A 13548-nucleotide genomic window follows, 5' to 3' on the forward strand; every position below is an offset into this window, starting at 1 on the left:
ATTAAATCTATTTCAATGGATATTTAGATCTGAATCCTATCATAATTCAGTACTGCACGAAAATAGATTTTATCAAAAATTAATTCTTTTGTATTCATATTTGCATCTAATTATTTTTCTATTTGATATCAAATCTAAATTTGATATTTTATAATCAGTATAAGATAAGTTTTAGATTTGATATGATGTATATGATACATCAAATCTAATTGGATTAAATGAAGAACATAATTGATAAGATCAAAGATATGTTCAAAATATAAAATAGTTTTATCAATAATTGCATGTTGATATAATTATATATGAAATTAGATTTCAGATCTTAGTAGCTTAGTACTCGGATGGATGAGATCACCAGATCGTCCGGCCATAAGAGAATTGAAGAGATTAATCTCTTTTTTACCTATTCGATGGGTTCTCTTATGATGTGTAGGGGTGTCGTTGTAATCCAATTTCATGAAAAAAAAATGAACAGATTTTATGTATTATTTTGATCATAAATATATTTAGATTAGATCTAAAGTGATTTATGATTCATTATAATAGGATAAAATTTAGATATAAAATTATTTTAGATTCGAATTATATGTTACACATGATGTAATTGGTATTGATCTAAAAGTTATCATGATACATGAAATGTATGAATGAAGTTTAGATCATGCCTATGTATGTTTAATTGTTAAATATATTATAAAAATTTATTTTCATGTGTTGAAATATATGGTATGCTTCACTTGAAATCTTTATAGAATAGTTCTACAAACTGAAACACACGTTTCACACATAATTTTGAATTAAATTTGAATGATCTAGAATTGAGAATTGAAGATCATTAAGACACCACATAATATGATGAGCAAAGAGTTAGTATGAATCAGGTCCTTTTAATAGGCTAGACCTAGGGTTAGGAACACATATGGACCAAGTAGAGAAATTAATTAAATCTAATCAAGTGTTGAATTAGATTAGGTCAGTATTTTTCTAAATCAATCTCAATAGTTGAAGTTTGATCAAGTCCATGTGTTTGACCCTAATAAATAGACCATGATCATGGCTCCATAGTTGAGTCCGAATCTTCTGGTGTGCCAAATTGAAACTAATTAATCAGTTGATATCTAAGGTAAGTTTGGCAGATTCGATCAAGTGATTTTTAATTGAGAGCTATTCACCTAGATGCGTCCACGATGAGTTAAGGACAGATCCCTCCCGCTAATATCACTTACCTGACCAACATGGTAGATTATATTTTGATTAGGTCACTAGTCGATTCGTGCAGACCTATGCCACTAAGATGAATTAGTGTGACTGATTTATGTGTCTTTAGACCAGCTTATGTTTAATCCTTTATATGACTTGGTGAAGTTAGTGGAAGGATTTGCAGCTTACAAGTCAACTTCTTCTCTTATTCTCAGGTCAATAAAATCAAATCCTCTAAATTATTAGGTCTATAAAGTGATAAAGTTATGAGATAACTTGATCATTGCCTCCCATTAAGGTGTGTGATAATGAGTCTAATATTTCAAATAGGCATTGGAGGCACCACACACCTGGTGTCTATTACGTATTGAAATTGTCATTCATCATATGACCATCATGATGTACCTTCAGATCAATGCTCAGGTTGGTCGAGCCACACTCGGATCTGGACATTCATTTGTTGGATGTACTTGATATGTCATGTTAATGGTTGGACCTAATCAGATTTTCAGTGGAGGCGCCACATGCCTACTGAAGGAAAGTCTGGGGCAAAACCCAATGCTAGAAGTTATTTGGAGAAATAATTGATTATGAATCTACCCATAGATATACTAGGATTGGTCGAGCCACACTCGAACCCGAATGCAGTCCGTATGGATTCTAGTACCTGCTAAGAAATTAATGTAATTCTTCGAGTTGGAGGTAGAGGCTATCAATTCGTAAAAAATAGTGGGAGGACCTTTAGACTAAAGTCCGTGTCTTTAGGATTAAAAAAATAATTCATATACTAATAGGCTAATATTTTCTTCTTTTAGTTATGGTCAACATACTATCCCTCCGTTCGCTGTTGGACAGCGACAAGCTCATCGGATCCAACTTCGATAGCTGGTATTGAAAGTTGAAGATCGTATTGGAGCACCAGAGGATTTTGTATATTCTTACAGATCAGGCACCTTAAGAACCTGCAGTCAATACTTCTCATGCTACGAGAGATGCTTACATGAAGTAGCTCAATGATCACACGACTGTGCGTTACGTGATGAGGGCAGCTATGAACGATGAACTTAGTCATAAGTTCGAGGATGCGCAGCCTGAGGAGATGATTCAAATATTGAATGAGTCCTTCGCACCCCTGAGGATGCGGAGAGACATAAAATCTCCTGCGCAGTGTTCAATACCCGTATGTGAGAGGAAGCTTCGGTCACTGATCATGTATTATACATGATTGGGCAGATTGAACATCTTAGCAAACTTGGCTTTCCGTTGTATGAACAGTTAGGCAAGGATGCTATCCTCAATTCACTACCAAAATCTTACCTATCCTTTCTCAGTCATTATAGAATGATGAAGCCTACAGTAAACTACCATGGTTTGCTAGGGTTACTGCAGACTTTTGAGAAGGATCATTAGCTCCAAAAAGAGCTAGTAAATTTAGTGGGAGGTTCATTTGCAGGGCGTCGATCCTCTAGGAGAGGAAAGAAGAAAAAGATGCAAAAATTTCGTGCCGCCGATCCCAAGTAAAGCAAACCGTCAAAAGTTAACAAGAGCCAGGCAGAGTGCTTCTTCTGTAAGAAGCTGGATCATTGAAAAAAGAATTATCCTACTTATATAGCCACCCTTGACCCAAACAGGCCTAAGAACAAGAGAAAGAGGCAAGTGGTTGCTTCACAATGTATTTATATGATAACACCTTGTAATTTCTCTGTTTGTGATACTACTACCTGGGTATTGGATATCGAAAGTCCTGTTAATATATGCAATTCGTTGCAGGGACTGTAGGTAAGTAAAAAATTTCAAGAGGGCGAGCGGTTCCTTAACGTTGGAGATGAAAGTCTTGTTCCAGTTCTGGTCTTGGGAACTTTGCAATTTGTTTTCGAGTCCAGTAGTGTCATGTTAGATGATTATCATTATTGTCCCTCTTTTATGATGAATGTCATCTCTGTAGGCCTTTTGGCCAAACTTAATTACAAGTTTATAATAAAGGATAATTTTTGTGATATCATTATGAACGATACTACAATTATGCATGAACAATTAAAATATGACATATACATAATATCACGATGGCCTGTTAGTATAATATACATACCTAGTAAATGACCCAAAATAGATAATGTCAGCGAATCCTACCTTTGGCATTGTAGGCTTGGTCATGTGAACAAGAATAGGATTGACAAGTTGATCAAGGAATGTATCTTTGAGATAGATGATTGTGAATCATTGCCTATCTGTGAATCTTGTCTACTTAGTAAGATGACTAAGTCATCTTTTAAAGAAAAAGATGAAAGAGCCAGTGATGTCCTAGGTCTAATACATATTGATGTATGTGGGTCTATGAACATAAGTGCCAGAGGAGGATACTACTACTTCATTACGTTTACAGATGATCTATCGAGGTATGGGTATGTCTATCTTATGAAGCATAAGTCAGAATCATTTGAAATGTTCAAACAATTTCATGCTGAAGTAGAGAAACAAATTGAAAAGAGTATTAAGATCCTTCGGTTAGATCAAGGAGGTGAATACCTCACCAGTGAGTTTCTGATATATCTGAAAGAGAATAAGATTCTCTCACAATGGACCCCTCCTGGAACACCACAACATAATAATGTATCTGAGAGGAGGAATCGAACCTTGTTAGACATGGTCCGATCCACGATTGACTTTTTCAGTCTACCAATATCTTTTCGGGGATATGCTCTGGAGACTGCCTGCTATATTTTGAATAAGGTGCCCAACAAGTCTGTCGATAAAACTCCATATGAGATATAGACTGGACGTAAGCCGGTACTCTCACATCTTAGGGTCTGAAGGTGTCCAACTTATGTCAAGCGTTTAAAGAGAGATAAGCTTGGACCGAAGACTGATAGATGCTTGTTCGTAGGGCACCCAAAGGAAACTAAAGGGTACTACTTCTACCTCAATGCAGAACAAAAGATATTTGTCAGCAGTCAGGCAGTCTTTTTGAAAAAAAAATTCTTTGGTGAAGGAGTTAATGCCTGTAAAATTAAACTTGATGAAGTTCATGAGGTGGAAGAACCGACACATACAGAATTGGATTCGATTGGTGAATCAAATTTGGAGCCAGTAGAGGCACTATTAAGGAGATCCGATAGAGTACCACGTCAATCGGACAGATACTATGATTTTTTGATCCAGGACGGTAATCCTATTGAACTTGATGAGAACGATGAGGATCCGATCACCTATATGGAAGCCATGCAAAGGTCTGACTCTTAAAAATAGCTTGAGGCCATGAAGTCTGAGATGGAGTCCATGGAGATCCATAGTGTCTGGACACTAGTTGATCCGCCCGAAGAGATAAAACCCATAGGGTGTAAATAGATTTTCAAGAGAAAAAGAGGAGCAAACGAGAAGGTAGAGACCTATAAAGTCCGTCTAGTTGCTAAGGGTTACCGTCAGCGTTATGGTATTGACTATGACGAAATATTCTCTCCAGTGGCAATGCTCAAATACATCCGGATTATGCTTGCTGTCGCTGCACACTTAGATTATAAGATCTGGCAGATGGATGTCAAAATCATTTTTCTTAATGGAGAGCTAGAAAAAGAGGTGTATATGATACAACCTGAAGAGTTCACATTCACAGACGAGTCAAAAATGTGCAAGCTGAAAAGGTCAATTTATAGACTTAAGCAGGCATCGAGGAGTTAGAACATGCATTTTGATAAAGTAATTAAAATGTATGGCTTCGTTAGGAATGAAAAAGAGCCTTGCATCTACAAATGAGCTTGTGATTCTATGGTCATTTTTTTTTGTGCTGTATGTGGATGACATATTGTTTCTAGGAAATGACATCCCGACTTTGCAGAGTGTGAAGTTATGATTATCATCATAGTTCTCCATAAAGGACTTGGGAGAAGCATCCTACATCTTAGGGATGAAGATCTATAGGGATAGATCTAGAAGGTTACTTGGATTATCCCAATCCACGTACATTCACACCTTATTGAAGCGGTCCAACATAGATAATTTCAAGAAAGACTATCTTCTGATAGGCCATAAAATTATTCTTTTCAAGAAGGATTGTCCAACAACTCCTGAGGAGAGAAAGCACATGAGTAAAATACCATATACTTCGACAGTGGATCTATCATATACGCTATGATATGTACGAGGTCGGATGTGGCCTATTCACTAGGAATAGTGAGTAGGTACCAGTCAAATTTGGATGAGAAGCATTAGAAAATTGCAAAAGTAATTCTTAAGTATTTGAGAAATACTAAAGACCAATGGTTTATCTATGGAGACTTTGATCTGAAATTTGTGAGATATACTGATTTCAATTTTCAGTCAGACTGTGATGACAGCAGAAGCATGTCGGGCTATGTATTTACCTTGAATGGAGGAGCAATTTGCTGAAAAAGTTTCAAACAACATACTGTGGCCGATTCTATATGCGAAGCGAAATACATTGCTACATCAGATGCTGCAAAGGAGACGATGTGGTTGTGAAATTTTATTATCGAGCTGGGAGTTGTACCTTCCATTGATGGTCCTGTCCTGCTGTATTGTGACAGTTCTAGTGCCATAGCTCAAGCAAAAGAACCTAAGTCACACCATCCCACTAAACATGTTCTGCACCGCTATCACCTAGTGTGAGAGATCGTGAATCGAGGTGACGTCGAGCTTCAGAAAATCGACGAAAGGAGAACCTAACCGACCCTTTCACTAGAGCTCTCGGGATCAAAGAGTTCAATGACTTCAAATAGAAGATGGATATAAGATACTGTCCCGATTGACTTTAGTCTAAGTGAGAGTTGTTGGAAATTATGTCCTAAAACCAATCGTGTGACGATTGAGTTCATCCTTGTATATAAATTATTGATTATTGAATAATAATTATTCTGATATTTTTCATCACAAAGTGACATCTTCCTTGAACTCTTGTACTGTGATAAAGTCCCTAGAACTATGCTACTGTACGATAAAAAGAGAATTTATCGTATAGTTCTTAAACAAGTTTGCGACCAAATGATACGTCATTATGGAACAATGACGTTTATCGAATGAAGGTCGTTGTGTGCCATATAGGTTGGTTGTCCTCTTAATCAAAGAGTATAGTGATACTGGTATGGCATATAGGTGAGATGTAAGGGTACATCATCACTGAACAAGTGACTCACCTGCTGAGCATTCTGCTGTCAAGAGTTGCTCGTGAAACACATGGATATAAATATCCTTCAGATCTGAGATCACCATAGTGACTTACAAGCAAATCACTGTGCTTTGGTACCGAACTATCTAAATTTTTAATGCAGTGACGGAAGGCTATTGGGTACAGTCAAGTACTTGCAAAGTCTGTGTGTGGATCAAAATGGATTAACCTCTCCAGATTATTAGAGTTGATGTATCACTATATTTTAATTTAGTAAAGTCTTGGTCAGGATAATCCATGAGATGGATTTGAAAAGTTGAAATATAATGTGGATGAAGCAATCTCGATTGACAGTTAACCTAAGACCATCTTAGAGCATCCAAGGTCAAAAAGATGAATTATGCGGTAACCATGAGTATGAATTTTGAAATATTCTTTTGCGATAATTCGACCTATCTGGACATCGAAAATCATTGCTAGATGGTATCTCGATTAGTGCAGGAATTAGTTCTTGTGCTACTGGCTTAGTGTTTGAACCTATGAAGTCACGCACACAAGTCAGACAAAGTAGGAAGAAATTGACCTATGTTTATATATCCAATCTGAAAGTACTTAACTTGATTGAACATATAAGCTAACTTGATTGAGAATTGAGTTATGGATCAAACGGAATTGAAGAGTTAACTATGTCTAGCTAGCACTACATATGAGATTCAAGTTCAATCCCGAGGATGAATAATTTCTATCTATGATCCATAGAACATATGAAAGATTAGATTTAAGTATTAATTAATTTTAAATTAGATCTGAATTAATTAGACTTAAATAGGTTCAAAATTTAAGTTAGATTTGGTACAAAAGTCCTAAAGAGCTTGGGATTGATAGCCTTTCAAAATTATTTCGAACCAGCTTCGAATCGAATTCGAATCGGATCTTTTTGGATGAGATATGAGTATTCCTACTTGCACTGAGAATACCCACTCATGAAGCATGACCAAAAATTGGTTTGGTGCTTATTTGAGGCATCTCAAGTGGGTGTGGGAGTAGGTGCAAAGTGGATGTCATAAGTGATGGCAATTATATCTCATATAGGAGTCCTTTCAAGAGTATTGGATCAATTCAAATCAGATTTGAATAAAGAGTCCTCTCATTGGGTCATGCGAATCATTTATAAATAGAGAGGGTCTCTACTTATAGATGAAAGAAGAGAATAGAATAGCAAACAAATCAAATTGAGAGAAGAGAAAAAGAGAGAGAGACAGGTATGTGAAGAGAGAGGTCCTTCATCTTCTACATCTCTCCCTTTGTTGCTGCCTCCTCTCCTTGGGTGTGGATCCTTCTTGGGCATCCTACCTACTGGTGTGAGGTGTCACATCATCACATCTCATCCCTCGATTGATTATGTATGCAAAGCCAATTGGATTAGAGTTCATCCTACTTTCTTGCAGCATCTGACGTGCATGCAAAGTAGAAGATCTGCATATCCAGACCTTCGCGAAGATTTATATCAGATAATTTGAGATTTGATCCCTAGTTCACTGTAATTCAAGTAAGAATTTGATCCTTAAACAAGTAGAACATTAGAGAAAATTTTTAGATACAATCTAGGCATTCTGGAGGGAAACTGTTTCTTTTCCTTCAAAATATGTACAAGGATAAGTATCTCAGTGGTCCTTTTTCTCTTGTCCCATAAGAGTAGCTTGGTCATATTTTCTCAAAGAGATGATACACAAACTAGATTTGACTCAACAGTCAATTAGCCCAAAGGCCCATATTCTCCAGTTTGTTAATCATTTCTTCTTCAATATGACGTAGCCTAAGGGTCTACATATACTTTAAGATTTATCTTAATTTTGAATTTCTCAGATCTAATGGCATTCACTCTTTACTTAATTAAGTTCACAGATACATCACTATGTAAATGATAGAGACCGTCTCTCAGAACTAAATCCAAATGATGATCGTGAAGGACAGATATCCATGGCCACAACAGCAACTGTTGCCTTATAGCCAATTCAAGGGTTACTTCCTCAGTCCTCTACCTTCCATCGACTCTATCTTAGAGTCCACAGCTTAACTGAGAGAAGAAAAATCATAAGGATAGCATTGAGCAATCTTGACATGCCTACTCTAAGCGTGTCTTTGTTTCTTCAGGCTCTCCAAGTATTTACCTCTGAACTCTTTTAAGATTCTTTTGTTATCAACACTTTGAACAATTCAAATAAAGCGCCATGATGATCTTTCATATGGTAGTTTACCATAAACTACCCATAAAACTAATCAGAGATTGCAGAATCAAATTTATAAGCAATTCCTTATGCATGGTCATATCGAGCCTTTTAAGCTCCTTAATGTCCTTGATCGTTATCAAATAACGATCATAGACTGACTGCCCTTCACGCATCATATGCGCTGTGCGACTCTGATCACCTCATAATATTTGCAGATGAATCAATATGTCGTAAGCAGTAAACATGTGCTCATGCATAGCACCTATCTTAATTATCATTATCCATCCACTAATCAAGTATAGTTCGTTGACTATGGGTTGGACAAATTAGTAACATCAGAATAATCCGGTAGAAAATATAGCTTAATCTTCTAAAATTAAGAATAATTTTTAAGTTTGTGAGCCAGTCTATGTAATCAGTTTCGATTAATCGATTGATATCTAGGATTCCAGTTAGAGGATTGGAAGTTGACACAATGAACAACAGAGAGCAAAGATTCTAATTGGATATTTGTACTTATTTCAATAATTTACTCTAGAGATTTTTAAATGCAAAAAGAGACTCACTATTTTATCAGATCTCCCACATTCTCTGGGTAGAGAAATAAAAATTCTGATATGATAATTAGATTTTTAGTAGATGCTGCGGTCCCACCGATGCTGTGCACCTCATCTAACAGTTATTGGTAACACGAATAAACACCGATGCATGGATAACTTTTTGCCCAGATGCTTTCCTAAGCATATTGTAGCCACTTGGTCTCTAAGTCATGTGGGCTCACCTAACAGTTATTGTCCGCACTCCTTAGTTAAACCAGACCCACCATTCACAAGCAAGTACAAAGCCATCATTGGATCCCTCACCTAATAGTTATTGAGCCCAACTTCATTTTTACCTCATAGTAACTCTTTGCTAATAAAGTGATTGCATGTTCCCGATGCAACTGAACCACTGTAACCAGTCGAGAACAATCAACACCGATCGCACGCCCGCACATCAACAATGGTGGAAGACCTTGAACTTAATATTTGATGGAGAGATTTGGATTTAGGTCTCATCTAATCAGTCATCACATGATTGATATAATTAGCATAGGCTAGATCAAACACCAAGCAACTATATTTGTAACTCAATCTTCCAAATTGGTCAGGTAAGTGAAGATTAATGAGGATCCCCCCGTTGCTTTCCTTAAACATCAATAAATTGACCAGATAAGCAAATAAAATCAATTAAATAACTACCTTTCAATTACTTGCCTTAGACACAATTGGACAATTGATCCAAATGGGTTAGCTTAGGTGAATCAGGCTAAGCCACAGAGTCGAATTAGATCTTTAAGTTAATCGATTCTACATATGGATGTCAATCGATTCGATCAACAATAATTGTATGATCTTAGACTCTATTGACCTTACCTTAATCAATACTTGACTTGATTTGATCAACTGCTAAATCGATTCTAACCCAATGTAATCAAATCAAAAATTTTTTGATGTAATCTAATTACATGACCTAATTTGATATACCCATGACCAATCCCTCATACACAAATACTAATTTTAGATCTTAAATCAAAATTTTCAGATCTAAATTCTTTGCATGAAGAGTAAATTTTGATCTCGAAATAATTTTAGATCATGCATATAAATATGTATCACATACATAAACAAGTTCAAGTCATAGAAATAAATTTCAACCCTAAACATGCTTTCATATATATGAATTAAAACAAACCTCGAAACTCTTTTCAGATCTAAATAACAAAACATATATCACATATATATTGTAAAAATTAAATTTAAAAATTAATCTACTTGAAAATTTTAACATCATCCTAGGACAACCATACAGCATAACAAATTATGCCAGGACAACCTTATGTCAGAACGACATCGAAACCTTTCAGATCTAAAATTTTTTTCTATAAATTTTAAATCTAAATCTAAATCTCATGCATATGATGTAGCTCTAATACCACTGTTAGAGTTTTATGATTTCATGCACGTATGATTTTACAAAATTAGTATGCAACGAAATTTAAAATTTTTTCAGATTAAATCTAATTTAATCTAAACATGCATAAGATCAAATCTTCAAACTATAAATAGGATCATCATATGTGAGATAAGACTCAGATATATAAATCAAAGAGAGAAAAATAAATATAAAATATATCTGGACATGGATCAATCTTCAACGCAAACAGATGATCATGGATGTCTTCCGAAGGTTCCTTTTAGCCGTACAAGCATCCAGCCTCTACGGATAGCACTACGAACATGAAATAAAAGATGAACCTCTAGGTGCAGTTAGTACGTGATACAGTCCCTCTATCGTGAGTCTCGACCAGATGGCAAGTCATAGATGAATCGTCAAACCTCAACATCGGTCATATGATAAATTCAATCAGCTCGAGTCTATATGTGATTTTATAAAAACTCTTTTCCATCAATCATACTGCCATGGCCATAGACTTAAGGACTTAGCTTCTTAAATCCCATAAGACTACTCCCTTCTGCTAGGATCGATAGATCCCATCTTGATGCACATCCTACTCTTACAGTAGATCAATTATCGCCAACATCCACTACAAGGGCTCATTGAGATCCATGTTGATATGTCAGTCAAACTCCAGCAGCCTCACTGCGAGCAGTAGTGCCATCTCAGATCAAAGGACCAATCATACAACTGTAGCATCGAAAAAATCACTAACAAATGAGCAGACATCTATGTGACTTCTCATGTTAGTCACGCTCAGTGCTAATTATTCTCTAACAACCATCTACACTCTCGTTCCAGTGTCTCTATACTGCAGACTCGAGATCCATCTGTCCGAAAGAAGCAATCTATGTACTGATCTATCCGGATCAATCACCATCCCCATGATGATCCTATGACCAAGAGCAATTTAAGAATTAACCATTAATGACACATGTCTCAAATTCTCAACTCTTTGAGAATATGTGTCATCATCTTGTTAATTCCTTGGATGATTTATGGACACATAAATATGAATGATAATATAACTACCCAATAAGTATAAAATCATATCCTAGAGATATGAAATACGTCAGTCAAGATTGACTTCTAGAACATATATCCAACGGTCCCATCCCCCTTTTGCTATAGACCCAAGTTGACCATGGTAAAGGAGCCTTGAATTACCATGCTAGTCAAGTAGCGTATCAACTCATCAAGCTGGTCCTTATTGAGAATCTCTAGAATTCACCATCAATAATCTTTATCAAACAATCTTAGCCTTGATTGCATCTCTACTCCATGATCAACTAATCGAGTTACTTAGATCAGATTTATTTGAAGCCACCAAATGTTGTCACTCGGCCAACCATCCCCTTGTTTTTTCTTCTTTCTTTTTTCTTATTTTTCTTTTTCTTTCTCCCTCATTTTCTTTGTATTTTCACTCATTTTCTTTTTTCTCTCTTTTCTCTCCCTTTCCTTATTATCCCTTGAACTTTATCACTCCACTAGGAAATTACAAGATTGGAGGGATTTTCTATAACACATGGGGCCACCTAGCATGCATTATGTGATGAAGGTATAACTTTTGAAAATCTTACATGAATGTGACTATCAAAGGCAAAATAGAGGTTTGTTCTTAGCCATCCTCATCGGAGGGGGAGAATGACGATAGAAGATCCATAATTATTACTTCCTCTCTTCCCCTTTCTCTCCATCTCTTTTTTTTTAATTTTTTATTTAATCTAATTTAAGGTCTGCTATAGATCCTCTTTACTATAGCCATGGAGTCCAATAGGGGTTCAGCTCCTTGGATGGGGTCATAAAGGCTGCTAGCGACCAATTAGGATGATAGGTTGCCCCATGAAATTTTGATAGACAACATTTAACTTAAAAATAAAAAATAAAAAGCTTTAATATTGAGCTATATGGGGTAATATAATTAATTATATGAAGATGAAGCTATTGATGCTCTTGGTTTGATGCCAACCTTATTGCAACATGAAAGAGGAACTGGATGTGCTTTTTGTCACATATGAATAGCACCTTGGTTTTTCAGACCTAGCTCTGAGTAATCTCGATGGGAGAATCTCACAAGCATTCTCAGATGAGTTGGGGATTGAGTTTATATAGCATCCTTTTATAATATACCTTACCCATCAAAGACAGTTATAAAAATTAAGATAGATGCTATCTCCAATACAATTATGCAGAAATTATCCTTGTCGTAACCATCATAAGACATATCTCATCAATCTAATCAAGGAGGAGTTGGTTTATGATTCATAGGGTTAGGTATAGGATGAGTATAAAAATAGATTTATAAAATCGCTGATTCAAGTCATCATAATATAAAATCTAATAGGGAATTTAATGGCTAGAAAATCTGATAATAATGGACCTATAAAATCATTGATTCAAATTATCATAACATATAAATTAAATAGGACATATGCGATTAAATAGGAGGCATAAAAGAATAGAAGAAAAATCAAAATATCCAAGATGAGATTTGTGAAATATCACATCTAAAAAATATAGGTATTAAATTTTTCACATACCAGCTAATGAGGCCATCCGTAGAGACTTTAATGGATGAACATCCTTCTATTAAAGGCAAGGAAGAAGAATAATAGGCAAGGAAGAGCAATGGTGGCCCAAAAGAAATGGTGGTATTCTAAGAAGAAGATTTTAGGGCATGCCGTAATATTTTCATACTAATGTTTCACTACAAGATAATGAAGCATTACTGACACAAAAAATGACAAATTTTGATGCTAATAAGCGTCACCAAGAACAATTCCGATGCTTTCAAAAAATATCAGTAAGTAAAGTGTGGAAACTAAACTTACCGACACTTTCATGGAGAGTTATTAGTATTTTGGTGGGAAAGAAATACCATCCCTATAACTAAGGCACCCAAAAGTCCCGCACTCCTCCATCCCATCATTTTTGCTTACTGTGGTATCATTTTAGAGGCAAACAATTAGCAATAGCACTTACAAAGTATTACCTTTAGAG

Source organism: Elaeis guineensis, chromosome 13 (assembly GCF_000442705.2).
Source record: "Elaeis guineensis isolate ETL-2024a chromosome 13, EG11, whole genome shotgun sequence".
NCBI classification, from domain to species: Eukaryota; Viridiplantae; Streptophyta; class Magnoliopsida; order Arecales; family Arecaceae; genus Elaeis; species Elaeis guineensis.